Raw genomic sequence first — 17,965 nt, 5'->3', positions numbered from 1 at the left:
GCGAATTTGGTTGAAGAGGTTTGGCAGGGCATCGCATAGTGCACAATAGAGCTTCAAGCATTGAAAGTGGAATTCATTGGCTTCAAAGCACATGTCAAGGACATACCAACAGAGTGACTCAAGATGAGTCACATCTTTGTGTTGGGAGCTTGTTGGGATGGGGACCCCCAGGTCAAATTTTTTCTAAGTTTTGGATTTTGTAATATTGTAAAGTCTCTGCCTTTTGAGGAGCGGAGCATGTAGAATGTTAAGAGTCAAAGGGGCTTTTAGGAAGGTCAAAGCCCCTTATTTAAAGGGATGGGATGTATTAAGTAAACAATGAACTCCTCCCATGGTTCATGGACCATGGTAATGTAATGTAAAAGATATAAAAGGGATTCATAAAGGGGTAATTAGGGAGTTCAGTTCTATGTTGATGCATAGTTGATAAGTAAGATTTTGAGTCTGTAATTTTGTATTCTAGCGAAGGGAAAGGCTCCTGTAGTTGAATGCGCGAAGACCTTGGTGATGAGGCTCATCAATGGGTAAATTATAAGGACCTTAATGCACCTCCATCTTACTAAAATCAACTTTTCTCATCATTCTTTACATGTTTTAATTTTGTTTTTATTAATGAGGAGAGTAAAGATGAGATGCCATGTCTAGTTGTCTAATGTGCATTGATTGCAAGTTTTGGAGAAAATTTGGCTAATTAAAGTGCAGGAACTTGAATGAAGACAAGAAATAGGGATTCTAGGAGATAGGATCTCCCTCCTTAACTCCTCACTCACTCAAATATTCCTCAATCAAATCTAATCAACTAGGACTTGCAAGAAGCCAAGTCATGAGGTTCATTGGCAGCCAAGTTAATGACAGTTGAAGGCTATTTGATCTCAAGATTAGGAGCCAAGCCTCCATAAATTTAAGGAAGTTTTTGGTAACTTCAGTTGTATAAATCATGAGGCCTAGAGCCTCATTAGGATTTAGTTTTTTTGTTTAAGATATCTAAGCAGTTTTCAAGTTGAAACATTGTGACCAAGCACTCTTATGTATTTCTGGTATTTTAATGAGAATGATCAACATTCCCTTGATCCGACATTGAGTTGACTCACAAGATGGAAGCTCTTGGGTTAGGGCCCAACCCTAGTAGTAAAGGTTTCTCTTGTTGTATATGTATGCTTAGGCTATACTCATAGTTAGTTGCTAAATTGATTTGGGTATTCTTCCTTTGCAAGTATTGGTAGGTTTAATTAGTTTGCTTCCATTTGTGGATAGTCCTAACAGTAGCATTGTAGTGATAAGAATATAGTCCAAAAAGGATAAAAGAAAATGGTTTTCACCTCATTTCTCCCTTTTAGGGATTGTGACTTGACGAACACTTCACATCCAGCCCAAAAAGACAAAATTCTTGCTTTTTGTGTAATCTTGGGTTTTCTTACTAATTAGGTCATTATCTTTCAGTTTCATAGGATAAGTTGCAATTGGTATTTCTGATCTCATAGGTTTTTCACTGATTTCATATCACTTTTATATTGGTTTCAAGCACTTCCATGCATAAACTTAGAAAGTAAATGATGACAACTTTGTTTTCTTCTATTTGAATAAACCCTTCCTGTTTTTAATGAATTTCTGTATGAATGCCAAAAATGATGTGTGTTGTTGTAAGAGTTTCTACATTATAGGGAGATCTCATCTCATTAGCCTCCACCAAGCCATATCCACCCATGATTGCCAAAATTCACTAAGGTCTCAATTTAAATTCTTGTCGTATGCGGGAAACTTGCCATTTCCGTTGATCAAATCCAACCATATTAAATATTTAGCTTAAGTAAGTACCTACCACTCCCACACCTTATTCCCTCCTTATTCACCTTTTCCAAGCTCCATCCCACCTTCTATACCACTCCCTAAGTTTGCGTCCTGTTCCTGTAGTAAAATAGGGGATCCAGTAAGTGAACTAGTACTTCCTGTAGACATCTTGTAGGAAAACCTATAGCAGCTTGTTTTGAGCCTGAATTGAGAAAAATCATCACCAAAGCCAAAATTAAACCCCTACTTGATCTTCAATCCAGTAGAACCATTATACTCCTCTTCCTCCACACCTGTCTACCCTGCCAAGGAACAAAGAAAGATTATCATTTACATTTTTCAAGCAAAAAGATAAACAAAAATAGTCCTTTTATATTTATTCATGCACAAAAAGTTAGTACTCTCTAGATCATATTTCATGCTTAGATTATTTAAAACCTCACATGTGTTAAAGTAGGGTTATTTTTCAAGCAAGTTTTGTTAGCAAGTAGATAGAGGATTTCATGTTATTTTGCAAGCATTTCTTTGAGACTTTCATTCTTGCAATAGGAAACATTTCTTTTCCCCAACTAGGGTGAATTTCCCCTCTCCAAGTTGGTAATCAGACTTCTTCTAGTCAATACAAGTTTTGGTTGAGAAACCCTAGTGGTCTATCACCCCAGCTTAGTAGTGACAAAGAGTAGACCAATCACATATATTTGTGTATACAACACTTTCACCTCCAAGTTTGTACGAACCTTGGGTTGATGAAGTAAAGTCGGTAGCCCAGGAGTTACAACCTTGCTACAATACTGGTGCTCATCACTTTTTGGCATCATTTCCAAGGAGGTGCCTGAGTAGATATGATTTCTAATTTCTTTCTTCCTTTTCTTATCTCTTTCATTTTTCAATTAGTTCCATTCAACAAATAGTTGCAATTTAGTTTTGTTTTCTTTCAATTCTGCAAGTAGTTTAAAACTCTAAAAAAAACACTCCTTTCATGCCTCATAGGAATAGGGATAACTTAGGGAAATTTTTGCCAAATACCCCCACCACATTAAACAAAGAACCTTCCCTCTTATTTGGTGGCTGTGAGCTAGAGGACCCCTTAGGCGAACAACCAAATATTTTTGAAGAGCCTATAGGGGAAGAAGAAGAAATCATCCCACCAACTGACACAATGGTTGAAAATAGAAATGAAAGGGGAGACAGGGAAAGAGTTGAGGGTGATTTCCCCATCAAAGAAACTAATGGGGATGTTGATATGAAAAAAAAATCCCCTCTCTCTTCCTCACTTCCATGGCCTGACATCAGAAGATCCAAATACCTTTTTGTTTGAATTTGTTGTCATATGCAGAACATATGATTACACCTCCGATGATCAGAAGTTGAAATTATTCCCATGCACTCTCAAGGATGCAACCCTACGATGGTTCATGGGTTTACCTAGGGATAATATCATCACTTGTGCTCATATGAAACAAGCTTTCAACAACAAGTATAGGGACTATTGCAGGTCCAAAGATACCAAAGAGGAAATTTTTAGAATGACCTTGGGACATGATGAGTCCTTAGAGGATTATGAGGAAAGATTCCAACACAGCTACAAAAGAGCCAGTGGCACCCTTGATCCTGAATCACTTAAGTTAGTCCTTCTCAGGGGGATCAAGGAAGACCTAGATACCCTAAACCTATTGTCAGAAGGAGACATCTACCAGTTACCCTATGATGATATCAAGACAATTTTCAAGAATCATTCTAGGGTAGCTAGAAATAAGGGTAGGGCTAGTCAAGTGGTGGCTAGTTCATCCTCTTCCAATACATCCATAAAAAGTGAAATTGGGAACATGTTGGAAGACTTTAAGAGTGAAATGTTGCAAACCCTTGCTCTACAAATAGACACTATGAAAATCAAAAGGAAGCAGGAGGAAGCAGAGAGATAATTAGCCATCTTCTACCCTAGATGCACAAGGAGGCACCCTAGGAATGAATGTTCATTGAACCTTATAGAAATATGCTTGGTCTGTGAGGAAAACCACTCCACAGATAAGTGCCCTTCTCTACCTGGATTAAAAGTTGTGTATCAGGGAACTGAAGGAGTGAATGAACAACTTTGCTACATAAATCAAAGGATGCCTCATGGACCTCAACCATACCATCAGGGCATTCAAGGGTAATCCTATTCATATTACAACCCTAATAAAAACACATCCATTCCCCCTTGGTGACCCCATTCTCATCCTTCCCAGTCTACACCTTCTCCCTGGTTTTTTGCACCTTAATATCATTCCCAATCGGCCAACCAATCATTTCATCCATATTCACCTCCACAACCTCAGTGGAATGCATCACCCCAGGGGTGGAGGCCCCCATAAAACCAAGGTCCAACTCTATTGCCTTCACCTCCATCTCAACCACAACTCCTACACCCTTCTCCACCTAAACAACCTCAGATGCCTACCCAATCAAACTCGAACCCAAACAATGGATAGGCACAACAGGTCTATAGTGGAGACATCCTACCCTACCTATGCTATGGAAATTCATGAAATTAACCTTAGGTATCAGAGAGTGCTTCCGGATAACCAACCCCCATCTCCACTTAGGGAGAGTGAGGAGGAAAGAGAGAAAAGTGTGCCTAGAGTGAATCCACCCCCCTTTCGTAAAAGGTTAACCCATCCAGTTCAGCACACCCCAGAAGAGACCGAACCTTTGGGGGAGTTGAAAAATATGTGTGTCAAAATCCCACTTCTCCAAGCTATCAAAGATGTCCCCATTTATAACTAGTTTATCAAGGAGAAGTGTTTCAAACATCCAATAAGGCGAAATAAAGACACCCCTACCATTAATGTCATTGGACAACTATCTGACTTAATGTTGGGGTAGGTAATTTTCCCAAAGTATTTAGATCTTGGGAGTCCTATAGTAGATGTACACATCGATGGCACCATTGTTCCCCATACCTTGATTTATCTTGGGGCTGCCATAAATGTGATGACTAAGGACACTATGCTCAAGCTAAATCTCTAGGGATCATTAAGGAAGACCATGACAGTATTGGAGCTTGCAGACCGATCCACAATAGCTCCTGAGGGAATTTTTGAGGATGTGATGGTCTCCATTGATTCCTAGGAATACCCTGCTAACTTCTTAGTTCTCCATCCTAAGACAAAATTCAATGGTTATCCTCTCATCCTTGGGAGGCCTTGGTTAGCCACTGTTGATGCCTACATAAGCTACAGGGCTGGAAATATGAACATAACAAATGGGCATATGTCCAAACAACTGGTCCTGTACCCTCCTGGTCAACCATCCCTAGAGCATGACTTACCTTTATGGCTAGAACAAGAGGAAGAATATGAATTCTACTCCTCCCAAATCTATTCTCTAGAAACTGCCATATGAGGAGGACAACCTGATGAAAATGAATTGATTGAACACGTTCACCAAAATCAAACTCCCAACACCATGTCTTTGGAGGAAGTAGTGAAGGAAGCCAAAAAAAACCATCATATTGATCTATGCCTTGCTGACTCAAACCCTACTCATGTCAAGACAATAGAATTCATCCTTGAATGAGCATTGAAAATAAACCCCTCTCTCTCTGTACACCAAGAAGAGGAGTTATGTAACATGCTAAGAGAGAATTTTGATGCATTTGATTGGAATTACAAAGAAATTAAGGGAGTTCACCCTTTGGTGTGTACTCACCACATTTATATCAAGGAAGGTTGCAATCCAGTCTGCCAACCCCAAAGGAGAATGAATGCAACCCTCAAGGATATAGTCAAAGAGGAACTCCAAAAGTTGTTGGATGCAGGATTCATTTACCCCATCTCAAACAGTGAGTGGGTGTCTCCTCTGGTGTTGGTTCTAAAGAAAAATGGAAATTGGAGAATCTGTGTGGATTACCGAGAGCTAAACAAAGCCACAAAGAAGGACCATTTCCCTCTACCTTTCATTGACCAAGTATTAGATGGTCTGGCAGGAAAGAAGTTCTTCTCTTTCTTGGATGGATTCAGTGGGTACAATCAAATCCAGATCAGCCCATAGGACCAAGATAAAACCACCTTCACCTATCCTTGGGGTACTTTTTCTTATAGGGTCCTTCCTTTTGGTTTATGCAATGCCTCTACTACTTTCTAGAGAGCAGTCCTTAGTATCTTCGCAGAGCTAGTCCATGAGGTAGTAGAAATTTATATGGACGGTTTCACACACTATGGGTGTGATTTCCGGGAGACTCTCTCTAACCTGGGAAAGGTGTTAAACAAATGCACTGAAATAAACATATCCCTTAGTCTCGAAAAATGTGAATTCTTGATGACTACAGGGATTGTTCTAGGTCACTCAATATCCCAAGAAGGATTGCAACTAGACCCAAATAAGATAACCATCATCAAAAGGGTCTCTACTCCACAGAAGAAGAGGGATGTCAGAAGTTTCTTAGGTTTATCTAGATACTATAGGAGATTTATAAAAGATTTCAGCAAGTTAGCTTCTCCCTTATTTGGATTATTGGCCAAAGACTTTGAATTTTTATGGTCAAAAAGCTACCAAGAGGCCCTAGAAACCCTAAAGGACAAGTTGACTACTGCACCTATTCTCCGAGGCCCAAATTGGGCTCTTCCTTTTCACATTCATGTCGATGCCTCTCACAAATCTATAGGAGAAATGCTAGGCCAGATAGATGACAAACTACCTTATGCCATTTACTTTATCAACAAGAATATGTTGAAAGCCTAGTTAAACTACACAGTAAATGGAAAAGAGCTCCTATTTCTTGTCCATTCATTGAATAAATTTAGGCATTACATTACTGGTTACGAGACATTTGTACATACCAACCATGCTGCAATTAAATATTTGATGAACAAACCTAATGTAAATGCACAGATTATTAGATGGTTACTTTTATTACAACAATTTGATCTAACTATTATTTATAGGCTTGGAAAAGAGAATGTAGTTGTACAATTTTTATCTAGATTGAATTTTCCTACAAGGGAGGAAGGAATGGTTGATGATCACCTACCAGATGAACATTTATTCTCCCTTTCATTTCTCTCTCCATGGTTTTTTGACATAGCAAACTACTTGGTATCTGCACAATTCCCTCCAAATTTTTCCTCAAGGAAAAAAGCAGAACCATAAGAAAAAGCACCCCATTCACTTGGATTGGGGAAAATCTCTTCAAGCTGGGTCCAGATCAAATTCTGAGAAGATATGCCAGGGAGGAGGAGGTTTTAGACATCCTTCTGACCTATCATGATGGGCCTTATGGAGGTCACACTGCATCCAAAAGAACAGCATTCAAGATACTACAAGCTAGCTATTGCTAGCCTACTCTCCACCAAGAAGTAAAACGATATACCAGCCAATGTGATATCGGTGCCAAAGGATGGGGAAGCCTACCCCAAGGGATGAAATGCCTCTGCATCCTCAAGTGACTTTTGAGCCATTTGACAAGTGGAACATGGATTTCATCGAGTCCATTGAACCTCCAGCTAGACAGAATAAGTACATCATTGTGTGCACCGACTACTTAAAAAAATGGGTTGAAGCCAAAGCTATCAAGGTAGAAACTGAATAAAAGGTGGTTGAATTCTTGAGGGAGAATGTGTTTTATAAGTTTGGATACCCTAGAGAGTTGGTCATTGATCAAGACAGTCAATTTAAATCCCACGTGATTGAAAATTTGTTAAGCCAACATAATATCAAGCACAGAAAGTCCACTCCTTACCACCCACAGGCTAATGGGCAAGTGGAAGTCACCGACCAAGCATTGGAAATAATTTTGACCAAATTGATTAGCACTAGCAAAAAGGATTGGGTAGATAGATTGGTGGAGTCCACCTGGGCCTACAATACTACTTGGAAGACCACCAATGGCTTCACTCCTTATAAGCTGGCCTATGGGAATAAATCCTTGTTGTCCATTGAATTTGAATACAACACCTTAAGGATGGTAGTTCAATTGGATCTATATGTCACAAGGGCACAACAAGAAAGATTTCTCCAGTTGAATGGGTTAGATGAAATTAGGATGCAGGCCCTCCTGCATATAGAAGTGACTCAAGTACAGAGGAAAATATGGCATGACAGAAATATCAAGGACAAACTCTTTCAAGAAGGCGACTGGGCCTTGTTGTATGACTCCCAGTAAAAATATTTCAAAGGCAAGTTAATGACCAGATGGTTGGGACCATATGTGATAGAAAAGTTCCATGATAATGGCATTGTTCAAATAAGAACCATCGATGCAGAAGGTATCCCTTTGCTTGTCAATGGGTACAAGTTAAAGGTATACAAAAAGCCCTTATAAAAGAAGGAATTCATCAGTATCATTAGCAAGGCAGTGATGGTGATTAAAGAATTCTCATCTTCCACCTCACCAAGTTTTTTAGAGAAAAGAAAATTAAAAAAGAAAAAGAAAAAAAAAGGGACCTAGGTGAAAATCATCATGAGGCACCTGAGTCTAACTTTTGGGTTGAAAACCTCTTGCAACAACCCAAGAGTATTAAAAATATATATAAATAAAATAAAATATCTATGGGTGAAAACCTATTTTTAGGCACCCATGGCAGGCAACAAGGATGAAAATCTCCTACAAGGTAGCCTAGTTGTCTTTTCGAAAAAAGAGAAAATTTGGAAAAAAAAAACATACAAAAATAGCAATCCCGTTTTTGCAGGTTTGCAAGAAGATGAGGAGAACAGGGTAGAGAGGATGGTAGGACCTACCAAAAACTATGTTTTCCTTTCATCTCTTCCATAATCCCCATGTTCTTCCATCCATAATCAACTCCATATTCCAATTCCAAGAAATTTTGTGTTTTCAACAGGATTCCCTGTAATACTACAAGAGTTTCCTGTAGGTGTTACATGAGGTCTTGAAAAAGTACTGGAAGAGAATTCTAATGGAAAAATTGTGACACAAGCCTATTTTGGAATATTAAAAGATCCATTGACCTCACCACGCCTCAATCAACACCCTTCATGACCATGTCACCCTTGTATCCATAAAAAAAATCAAGTTAGAAAATATTTAAAAAAATGAAGAAGAGAAAAGAAAAACATCAAAAAGGGGCATGCCAATAGTAGCATACCTCATATGACACTCCATAACCACATCCTCCACTTATTACAATACCCATTCGACTTCAGAGCAAAGAAAAGCTGTGAAAGTTCAAGAAAAAGGTAGCTATAGGACATCCTGTAGGAATTCATGTAGCAACCTCTTCCACAAAAAAGGCCACAACAACTTCAACCCACATTCAGCACAAGGACTACAAGAATAAGGAAGCTCTCCTAGAGCTTAGAAGCAACAAGAAGCCCAACAGCAACAAAATCCATCACCCTTACATCATCAAAGGAACAACTCATCAACAAAAGAAAAGAAAAAACACAGTTGAAGAATATGCAACAAGGTCAAAGAACAACGAATTGACACCTCTTCATCATGCATCAGCAAGGAAAAGGACCAGAAAGTATGTTGTTAGGTCCCTATAATACTAGTGACTTCCCCATTACTATTGTCATTGTATCCCTTATTGTTATTGTTCAACCCCTATTGTTCCCATATTGTTTTTATTGTGCCCCATAAAAACCCACTATTGTTATTTTTATGCCGTTATATTATTATTGCTAGGTCGACTTTGGTTATATTATAATCCCTTAAACTCCTATATATATAAATGAGGTTTTTTCATTTGTATCATCCAAGAATTGTTCATTTGTGTAATGTAAAGGAGGTTTCCCCCTCGAAGAGGTTGATTTATAAGTCATTGATTTATCTTTTCTATATTTTTGTGAGTTGGTTTCATCCACCATCCATCACATCATATTTAAGAGAAAATTCTAAGGTTCAAGCACTGGAATATCACATCGAGCATCAACAACAAGTTCTCCAACTCTTAAAGGATAACCTCATGTTGGCGCAAAATAGAATGAAACGACAAGAAAATCAACATTGCAATGAAAGTAGTTTTGATGTAGCTGATTGGGTATTCCTATGGCTACAACCATATAAACAAATTTCTCTCAAGCAAGCTAAGAAGGATAATAAATTATCACCAAAGTATTATGGTCTATACAAGGTGTTGCAAAAGATAGGTACTATGGCATACAATCTTTGATCTTCCTGCAGCTTCTCGAGTGCGCCTAGTTTTCCATGTTTCATGCTTAAAGAAGGTTATAGGTGACAAGGTCCCAGTTCAAACGATATTTCCAGAACTTGATGAGGAAGGAAAAATTGTATTGGAGCCTGAAGTAGTCAAAGAAACAAGAACTCGACAGCTACGAAATCGATCAATTTCAGAGTATCTCATCAAGTGGAAGAACTTACCAGTTGAAGATTCCACATGGGAGGATGAGAATTTTATACAAAAGCATCCAAAACTACTCAAGCGTTGAGGAAAACAATTTTTTGAAGGAGAGGGGCATGTTAGGCCCCTATAACACTAGTGATTCCCCCATTACTCTTGTCATGGTATCCCTTATTGTTATTTTTGTGTCCCTGTTTTTCCCATATTGTTATTATTATGCCCCATAGAAGCCCACTATTGTTATTTTTATTCCATTATATTATTATTGTTAGGTTAGTTATGGTTATATTGTGACCCCTTAGACTCCTATATATAGAAAGGAGGTTTTGTCATTTGTATCAACCAAAAATGTTTAGTTTTTGTAATGTAAAGGAGGTTGCCCCCTCGAAGAGGTTGATTTCTAAGTCGTTGATCTATATTTTCTATATTTTTGTGAGCTGGTTTCATAACATATGCCATCTCACCAATACTCCCTCATAGGTATGAATATGATCAAACTATAGGAATAATGTAGGAAGTTAATTTTATAAATGAAAGTGGCTAGTTTACTTGACCACCCTCATTCGGATAACGAGAAGAAAAAGGGTTAGTCAACTCCACACGTTGCAAGGTCAAATAAAAAAGGGGAATGAATAAAAAAAATGGTTAAGTTACAAAGAATAAAAGTGGGAGATGATTACGAGGAAAGGTGATATGATGAACTTGTAGTGGGACCAACGGTCTAAAAGGAAGTATTCGTACTCAGACAACCAGAACATCACCCAATGAAATCATCCACAAATAGAAATAATCATTGACTTCCATGTGAAGTATTGGTTATTTCAAAAATATGAACATAGAGGCAACTTTGAGGAGTCATCAAAGGAAAAATTTACTCTCAGCATTTACTTGGCCACCCTCATTCAGATAACAAGAAGAAAAAGGGTTAGTCAACTCCACACATCGCAAGATCAAATAAAAAAGGGGAATGAATAAAAAAATTGGTTAAGTTACAAAGAATAAAAGTGGGAGATGATTACGAGGAAAGGTGATATGATGAACTTGTAGTGGGACCAACGGTCCAAAAGGAGATATTCGTACTCAGACAACTAGAACATCACCCAATGAAATCATCCACAAATAGAAATAATCACTGACTGACATGCGAAGTATTGGTTATTTCAAAAATCTGAAAGCAGAGGAAACTTCGAGGAGTCATTGAAGGAAAAATTTACTCTCAGCATCCTTGTAGTGGCAACCTACAAGAAACAATCAGCACCCACAACAAATAAGAGAGCCTATAGGATACAAGGAGAATTACCACACACATTTGTAGGTGGACACCGAGGGAAATAAATTCAAGAGTTCTCATCACCAGAGCATAACAAAGGGAGGTAGGTGCCATACCTTCTATGTTTCTCATTTAAAAAGAAGAAATTGTTATTTCTTTTGAGTATTTGTAGTATGCATAAAGGTAGAAAGATTTCTATGAAGGTCAATGAAGGATAAACTCTAAAACCTCATCACCTACCAAAGTTCTTAAACTATAGCCACCCAAACCTCACTCAGACAAGAATTTCTAGAAAAATATGACAGGAGGTTTCAACAGAAGAGAGCCGACCAACAAAACCAGAATACACCATCATCCTCCTGTGGTAGATATCTTTACAACGCATCAATGGATGGGGTTCTTTAAGCTATTGAGGGGATACGATGATGATGTGGCTAGATAATTTGCAATGTCACTCATACCTCTCACTAGAGCCAATGCCACTACTGTAGTGAAGAGTTTGTCAGTAGCAATTACCGCTGTGAGTATTAGCAAGATCACTACACTCCCCCTAGGGTTGGAATGGAGAAAAGAGGACAAGACTAACAACACTCTTGCAAAGAAAGGGTTTTTCTTGGAAGGACAAGAACCAATTGAAGACAAAAATGGGGTTAGAAGGGAAAGCATTCTATACCCTTGGAATGAGGTAAATAACCACATCATCAAGTATATTTCCTGTGAAGGTAGGTACAGTGTAGTGTATGGGTACCACTTTAGACTCCTCCATGAGCTAATATTTCAAGATGAGACACCTCCTCATAAAAATCTTAGTGTACCTTATTTTATGTTACAATCAATAATAGACAAGAGCATCAACGTACAAGAAGGAAAACATCAGCAACTAGCATGATCAAACTCATCCTGGAAGATGCTCTAAACAATTTAAGAATCCCTATTGCATGGTCAACATTTGTAGACATCCAAGAAGGAGAAATTTGAGCCATTGAGTATGACAGAAGCCCTACTAGTGAGGGAGAAGAAGAAACAGAGGATGAAAAATAAGAAGAAATAGAGGATGAAAAAGAAGAAGAAAAAGAGGATGAAGAAGAAGATGAAAGAGAGGATGAAAAATAGGATGAAGTATAGAATGATGAACAAAATTCTGAAAAACAGAGTAGGGAAGAAGAAGAATCACCAAGGGTGTCTCCAGAGCCTACAAAAAAGGAGGTAGCAGCTGCTCTAATTGCCCTAAGTACACTTGTCAAATCAAAGGGAAAGAGACAAAGGAAAACTCCCCTTTACTTCAAGACAAGGAAGATCACCCGGATTAAACAAGGGAGACCTCGAACCCCTACCAAAATTCCAATTATCATAGAGGACTCACCAAAACAACAAGAGAAAGTAGTCCCTCTAGGGAAGAACGAAGAAGAAGAAACATTAAAACAAGCTTCTCCTAAGTCACCGATCACCTATGTTAGGAGACCTGTCACTAAGTTGGCCTCAACAAAAGGGAAAGGTCTCCTACATGAAACATAGTCATAACTACAGGAAGAAGAAACGGTCATACATGAAACCCTATCAAAGCTATAGGAAATACAGAAAAAAGATTAGGAAGGGCTGCAAGTGAAAAGGGAAGGAAAAGAGGTAGAAATTACTCAAGAAACAATATAATAAGAGTCCTAGGAGCTAAAGATCCTATCCCACTATCAGACCTCAGCTCCTACTACAGATTCATTGAAGGAGGTAGGGTGATACCACAAAAATTTTCCATTCCTTTATTCTTTGAACTTGAAAAAGAGAGATCAAGGACACATCGGTGGATGAAACTTGCTAAATCAAAAGGGCTGGAGGATGTAGGCCACATGGAAGAGAAGTTGCAAGAAATGGGCAGAGAATTAAGTAGCATAAGAGATAGGGAAACAATGATGAAATCTCAATTATAGGCTGAGCACACATGGCTAAGAAAACAGCTACAGGAAAAGGAAGGGAAATTGGAAATTATGGAAAGTTTATCCATGGAGGAAATTCAATGCAGGATGCCAGCAAAGTAATATGCCTTATACCTCAAATAACAATGGCTGTAGTTTCAGATAAAAACCCTAGCACAAAGAGGAACTATGCCTTTCCAAGACTACAGGCAATTCATTAACCTCTGTGATCAAAGCACCCTGGAGGATAGAGCAAAGATATCTAAGTTTTACCTACATGGTTTAGCTCTGACAGATTTAAGTGTGTGAAACCCCAATCCAAAGCTAAGGAACTTAAAACTAATGGCCTTGGAATCTTGGATGAGTCATGAGGAATTTAGAGCTACAGAAATGAAAAGGGAATTGGAAAGAGAGGAAGAAAAAACTCTTTTCATCAAAGAAGAACAATCTAACTCAATGATTGTCATTAGCACTCACAACCTCATTGCAAATGATCGCAAGCTTTCACCATGATACCTTGTTGTAGAAGAACAAGAAGTCACTAATTTTGAGGTCATGCTAAGATTGCTAGGAGACGAGATCTAGCAAGCCTGCCAAAGGAGATGGAACACCTTACCCTACAGCCTAAAGATCAAAGAATATCATTCTCCTGATAGAATGAGGGATGCACTAGAAAGAATCCCAATATATAAGCAAATATTATAGAGACTCAAAGTCAACTGGATTGGATTGAAAATCAGTCCACCATTTATTTTAGGTATGTGAGAGGGGAGAAAGGAAGAAGAATAAAGAAAGAAGTGGGAGGAGATAGAGAGGAATGCAAGGTTTTATCCACAAGAGGAGGATACTACAATAGAAGCCTGGAATGTTAGGGAGGCCACCAAAGAAATGAACCACATGGACGTAGATTGAGTTGCTCAGAGGATGAGAAAAATTTTCAATAGGGGTGATGATGAGGCTCATCAACGGCTAAATTATATGGACCTTAATGCACCTCAAACTTACTAAAATCAACTTTTCTCATCATTCTTTACATGTTTTAATTATGTTTTGCTTAATGAGTAGGGTAAAGATGAGATGTCATGTCTAGTGGTCTAATCTGCATTAATTGCAGGTTTTGGAGCACGTTTTGGCTAATTAAAGTGTAGGAAATTGAATGAAGACAAGCAAGAGGGATTCTAAGAGATAGGATCTACCTCCTTAACTCCTCACTCACTTGAAGATTCCTCAATCGAATCTCATCAGCTTGGAGTTGCAAGCAACCAAGTCATGAGGTTCATTGGCAGCCAAGATACTAACAGTTGAAGACCAGTTGATCTTGAGATTGGGATCCAAGCCTCCCTAAATTTAAGGAATTTTTGGTAACTTCAATTGTATAAATCAAGATGCCTAGAGCCTCATTAGGATTCAGATTTTTTGTTCAAGATAGCTAAGCATTTTTCGAATTGAAGCATTGTGACCAAGAACTCTTACATATTTCTGATATTTTAATGAAAACGAGCAACATTCCCCTGATCCAAAACTGAGTTGACTCAGAGGGCTGAAGCTCTTGGGTTAGGACCCAACCCTAGTAGCATAGGTTCCTCTTGTTATATATGTATGCTTAGGTTATACTCATAGTTAGTTGCTAAATTGATTTTGGTATTGTTCATTTGCAAGTATTGATAGGTCTAATTAGTTTTCTTCCATTTGTGGATAGTTTTAATGGTATAATTTTAGTGATAAGAAGATATTCCAAAAAAGACTGATAGAAAGTGGTTTTCACCTCATTTCTCCCTTTCAATGATCATGGCTTGAGGAAAACTTCCCATCGAGTCCAAAAAGACATAATTCTTACTTTTTACGTAATCTTAGGTTTTCCTCCTAATTAGGTCATTATCTTTCAGTTCAATAAGATAACCTACAATTGGTATTTTTGATCTCATAGGTTTTGCACTGATTTCATATCGCTTTTATATTGGTTTCAAGCACTTCAATCCATAAACTTAGCAAGTAAATTATGACAACTATTTTTTCTTCTATTTGAATAAACCCTTTTTTTTATGAATTTATGTATGAATGCCAAAAATGATGTGTGTTGTTGCAGGAGTTTCTACATTTTAGGGAGACCTCATCTCATCAGCCTTTGCCAAGCCATCTCCACCCATGATTGCCAAAATTCAGTAAGGTGTCAATTTGAATTCTTGTCTTATGAGGAAAACTTGCAATTTTTGTTGAGAAAATCCAACCATATTAAAGCTTTGGCTTGAGTTTTTAGTAAGTGCCTACCACTCCCATGCCTTAATCCCTCCTTATTCACCTTTTCCAAGCTCCATCCCACCTTCTCGACCACTCCCCAAGATTTCGGCCTGTTCTTGTAGTAAAACAGGGGATCCTATAGGTGAACTAGTACTTCATGTAGACATACTATACGAAAACTTGTAACAGCATGTTTTGAGCCCGAATTGAGAACAATCATCACCAAATCCAAGATTAGGCCCCTACTTGACCTCCGAACCATCATTACCATTGTACTCCTCTCCCTCCACACCTGTCTACCCTGCCAAGGAACAAAGAAAGATTAGCATTTACATTTTTCAAGAAAAAAGATAAAGAAAAATAGTCCTTTTATATTTATTCATTCACACAACAGTTAGTACTCTCTAGATCAAATTTCATGCTTAGATTAGTTAAAACCTCACATGTGTTAAAGTAGGGTTATTTTCCAAGCAAGGTATGTTAACAAGTAGATAGAGGATTTAATGTTATTTTGCAAGAATTTCTTTGAGTCTTTCATTCTTGCAATGGGCAACATTTCTTTTTCACAACTAGGGCAAATTTCCCCTCTCCAAGTTGGTAATCAAACTTGTTCTAATCAATAGAAGGCTGGTTTGAGAAACCCTAGTGGTCTGTTGCCCTAGCTCAGCAGTTACAAAGAGTAGACTAATTACATCTATTTTTGTATACATCATTGTCACCTCCAATTTTGTACAAACCCCAGGTTGATAAAGTAAAATTGGTAGCCCCAAGAGTTGCAATATCCTTGCTGCAATAGTCGTGCTCATCACTTGGTAAGCCCACAGCTAAGTGCGCGAGCCCCTAAAGCTATGTGTGCAAGGTCAGAAGATGTGCATATATTGAAAATCTGAAGTAATAAAAGAAATTTTGAAGCCTATCTATGCATTTTTTGTTTATTTATATGTTCTATGTCTTTATGCTCAGTTATGATTTAGCTCTCTATTATATTGTTTTAATTACATCTTGAAGATTCAGATTTACTTGGTTTAATTAATTAGAAATCACTTTAAGTTTGTGATTCAGAAGATAAGGGTTCGCAAAGGCTAGATAGGGCCCTAATTTAAGGAGACGCCTTGCAGCTACATCACATATCCTTCTGGATGTAGGAACCTCATTCTAGCATCCCCCAATACTGCCTCAGGTGAGACTGCATTCTGTGTTAAGTGGACTATTATCGAAAGGGCCGGTAGTGTAGGGATTTTTTGGTTAGCATAGCTAACTCTGAACCTAGGTCCAATCCTTTTCAAGCCAACATTAGATGAGAAGGGGTGTTGTACGACAAATTGTTTTGATTCAACTACAATGTAGTAAATGGCATGATAAGTTAATCAGGAAAAAGTATTTCCAACTGAGAAACTAGGTGCTCCTCTATGACTCAAAGTTAAATAATTTTAAAGGGAATATCCACACACGTTGGTTGGGACCTTATGAGGTGATTAGAGTTTTCAATAATGGGTCACTTGAGATAAAAAACCATTGATGAGCAAGGTACTATCTTCTTGGTGAACGGACATAGAGTCAGGTTATATCTTCATCCTATCACCAAGGAAGACTTTATGTAGCAAGTTCAACAACAGTCAAACTTGAGACTGGGAGGCAGAGTAGAACTCCAACCTCCTGTGAGTATTTCTTAATTTTCTCTTTTCATTCAATAATAAAACAAAAAGAAAATAATCAGAAAATAATATTTAAAAAAAATGCAAACTATGAAAACCAACTTGTTGGTGCAGTTGTGTAAGGATTTGATTGAAAACCATGTTATTGGTAGGGAAATTCTTTCCTTTCAATAAAATGGGATGCTACTTGAATTTTTATGCATGACTAACCTACTTCTAAGAAGAAGCAAGTTTATATAGGGACTTCTGGTGGCAGCAGAAAAGGACCAACAAAGACATAACCCTTATCAAAGTTCAGGGCAAGTGGCATGTTAAATTATATGCAAGTGGCGTAAAAATCCCATTGTAGCCTAATTGTCTCACACATGTTACAACATTATTCGATAGAGATGTCATCATTAAAGGTTTGGTACTCTGTATTTCTTCTCTTCCCTTTTCTTAATTCCCTCATATTTCGTCTTTATTCTTATATATATATATATATATATATGCCCTTCTGATTCTTCTACTTTATTTCATGTTCTCGCTTCTATTTTTCCTCACATTCCCCTAAAAAAATTCCCTTTGTCCATTTTTCTTTTTTCCCCTTATGATTGATTACTCCATCTTGTTTATAAATGCCCCTTATGATTGATTAAATGTCCCTAGAAATGTTCCCTTCCATTCTTTTTACAATACCCCTATCCCACTTCTTTTTTCCCTCTTGCTTTTAGGTTCTGGCAACTTTTTTTTGGAAACCTCATTTATTCCCGGACCAAAGCATAGCAACACTTGATCTTGGTGATGGATGCTCCTTAGCTCTATAAT

This window comes from Pinus tabuliformis, chromosome 8 (assembly GCF_031772625.1).
Source record: "Pinus tabuliformis cultivar Carrire ecotype Pingquan chromosome 8, CPIR1, whole genome shotgun sequence".
Taxonomy (NCBI): domain Eukaryota; kingdom Viridiplantae; phylum Streptophyta; class Pinopsida; order Pinales; family Pinaceae; genus Pinus; species Pinus tabuliformis.
Note: the sequence above shows the minus strand (reverse complement) of the source record.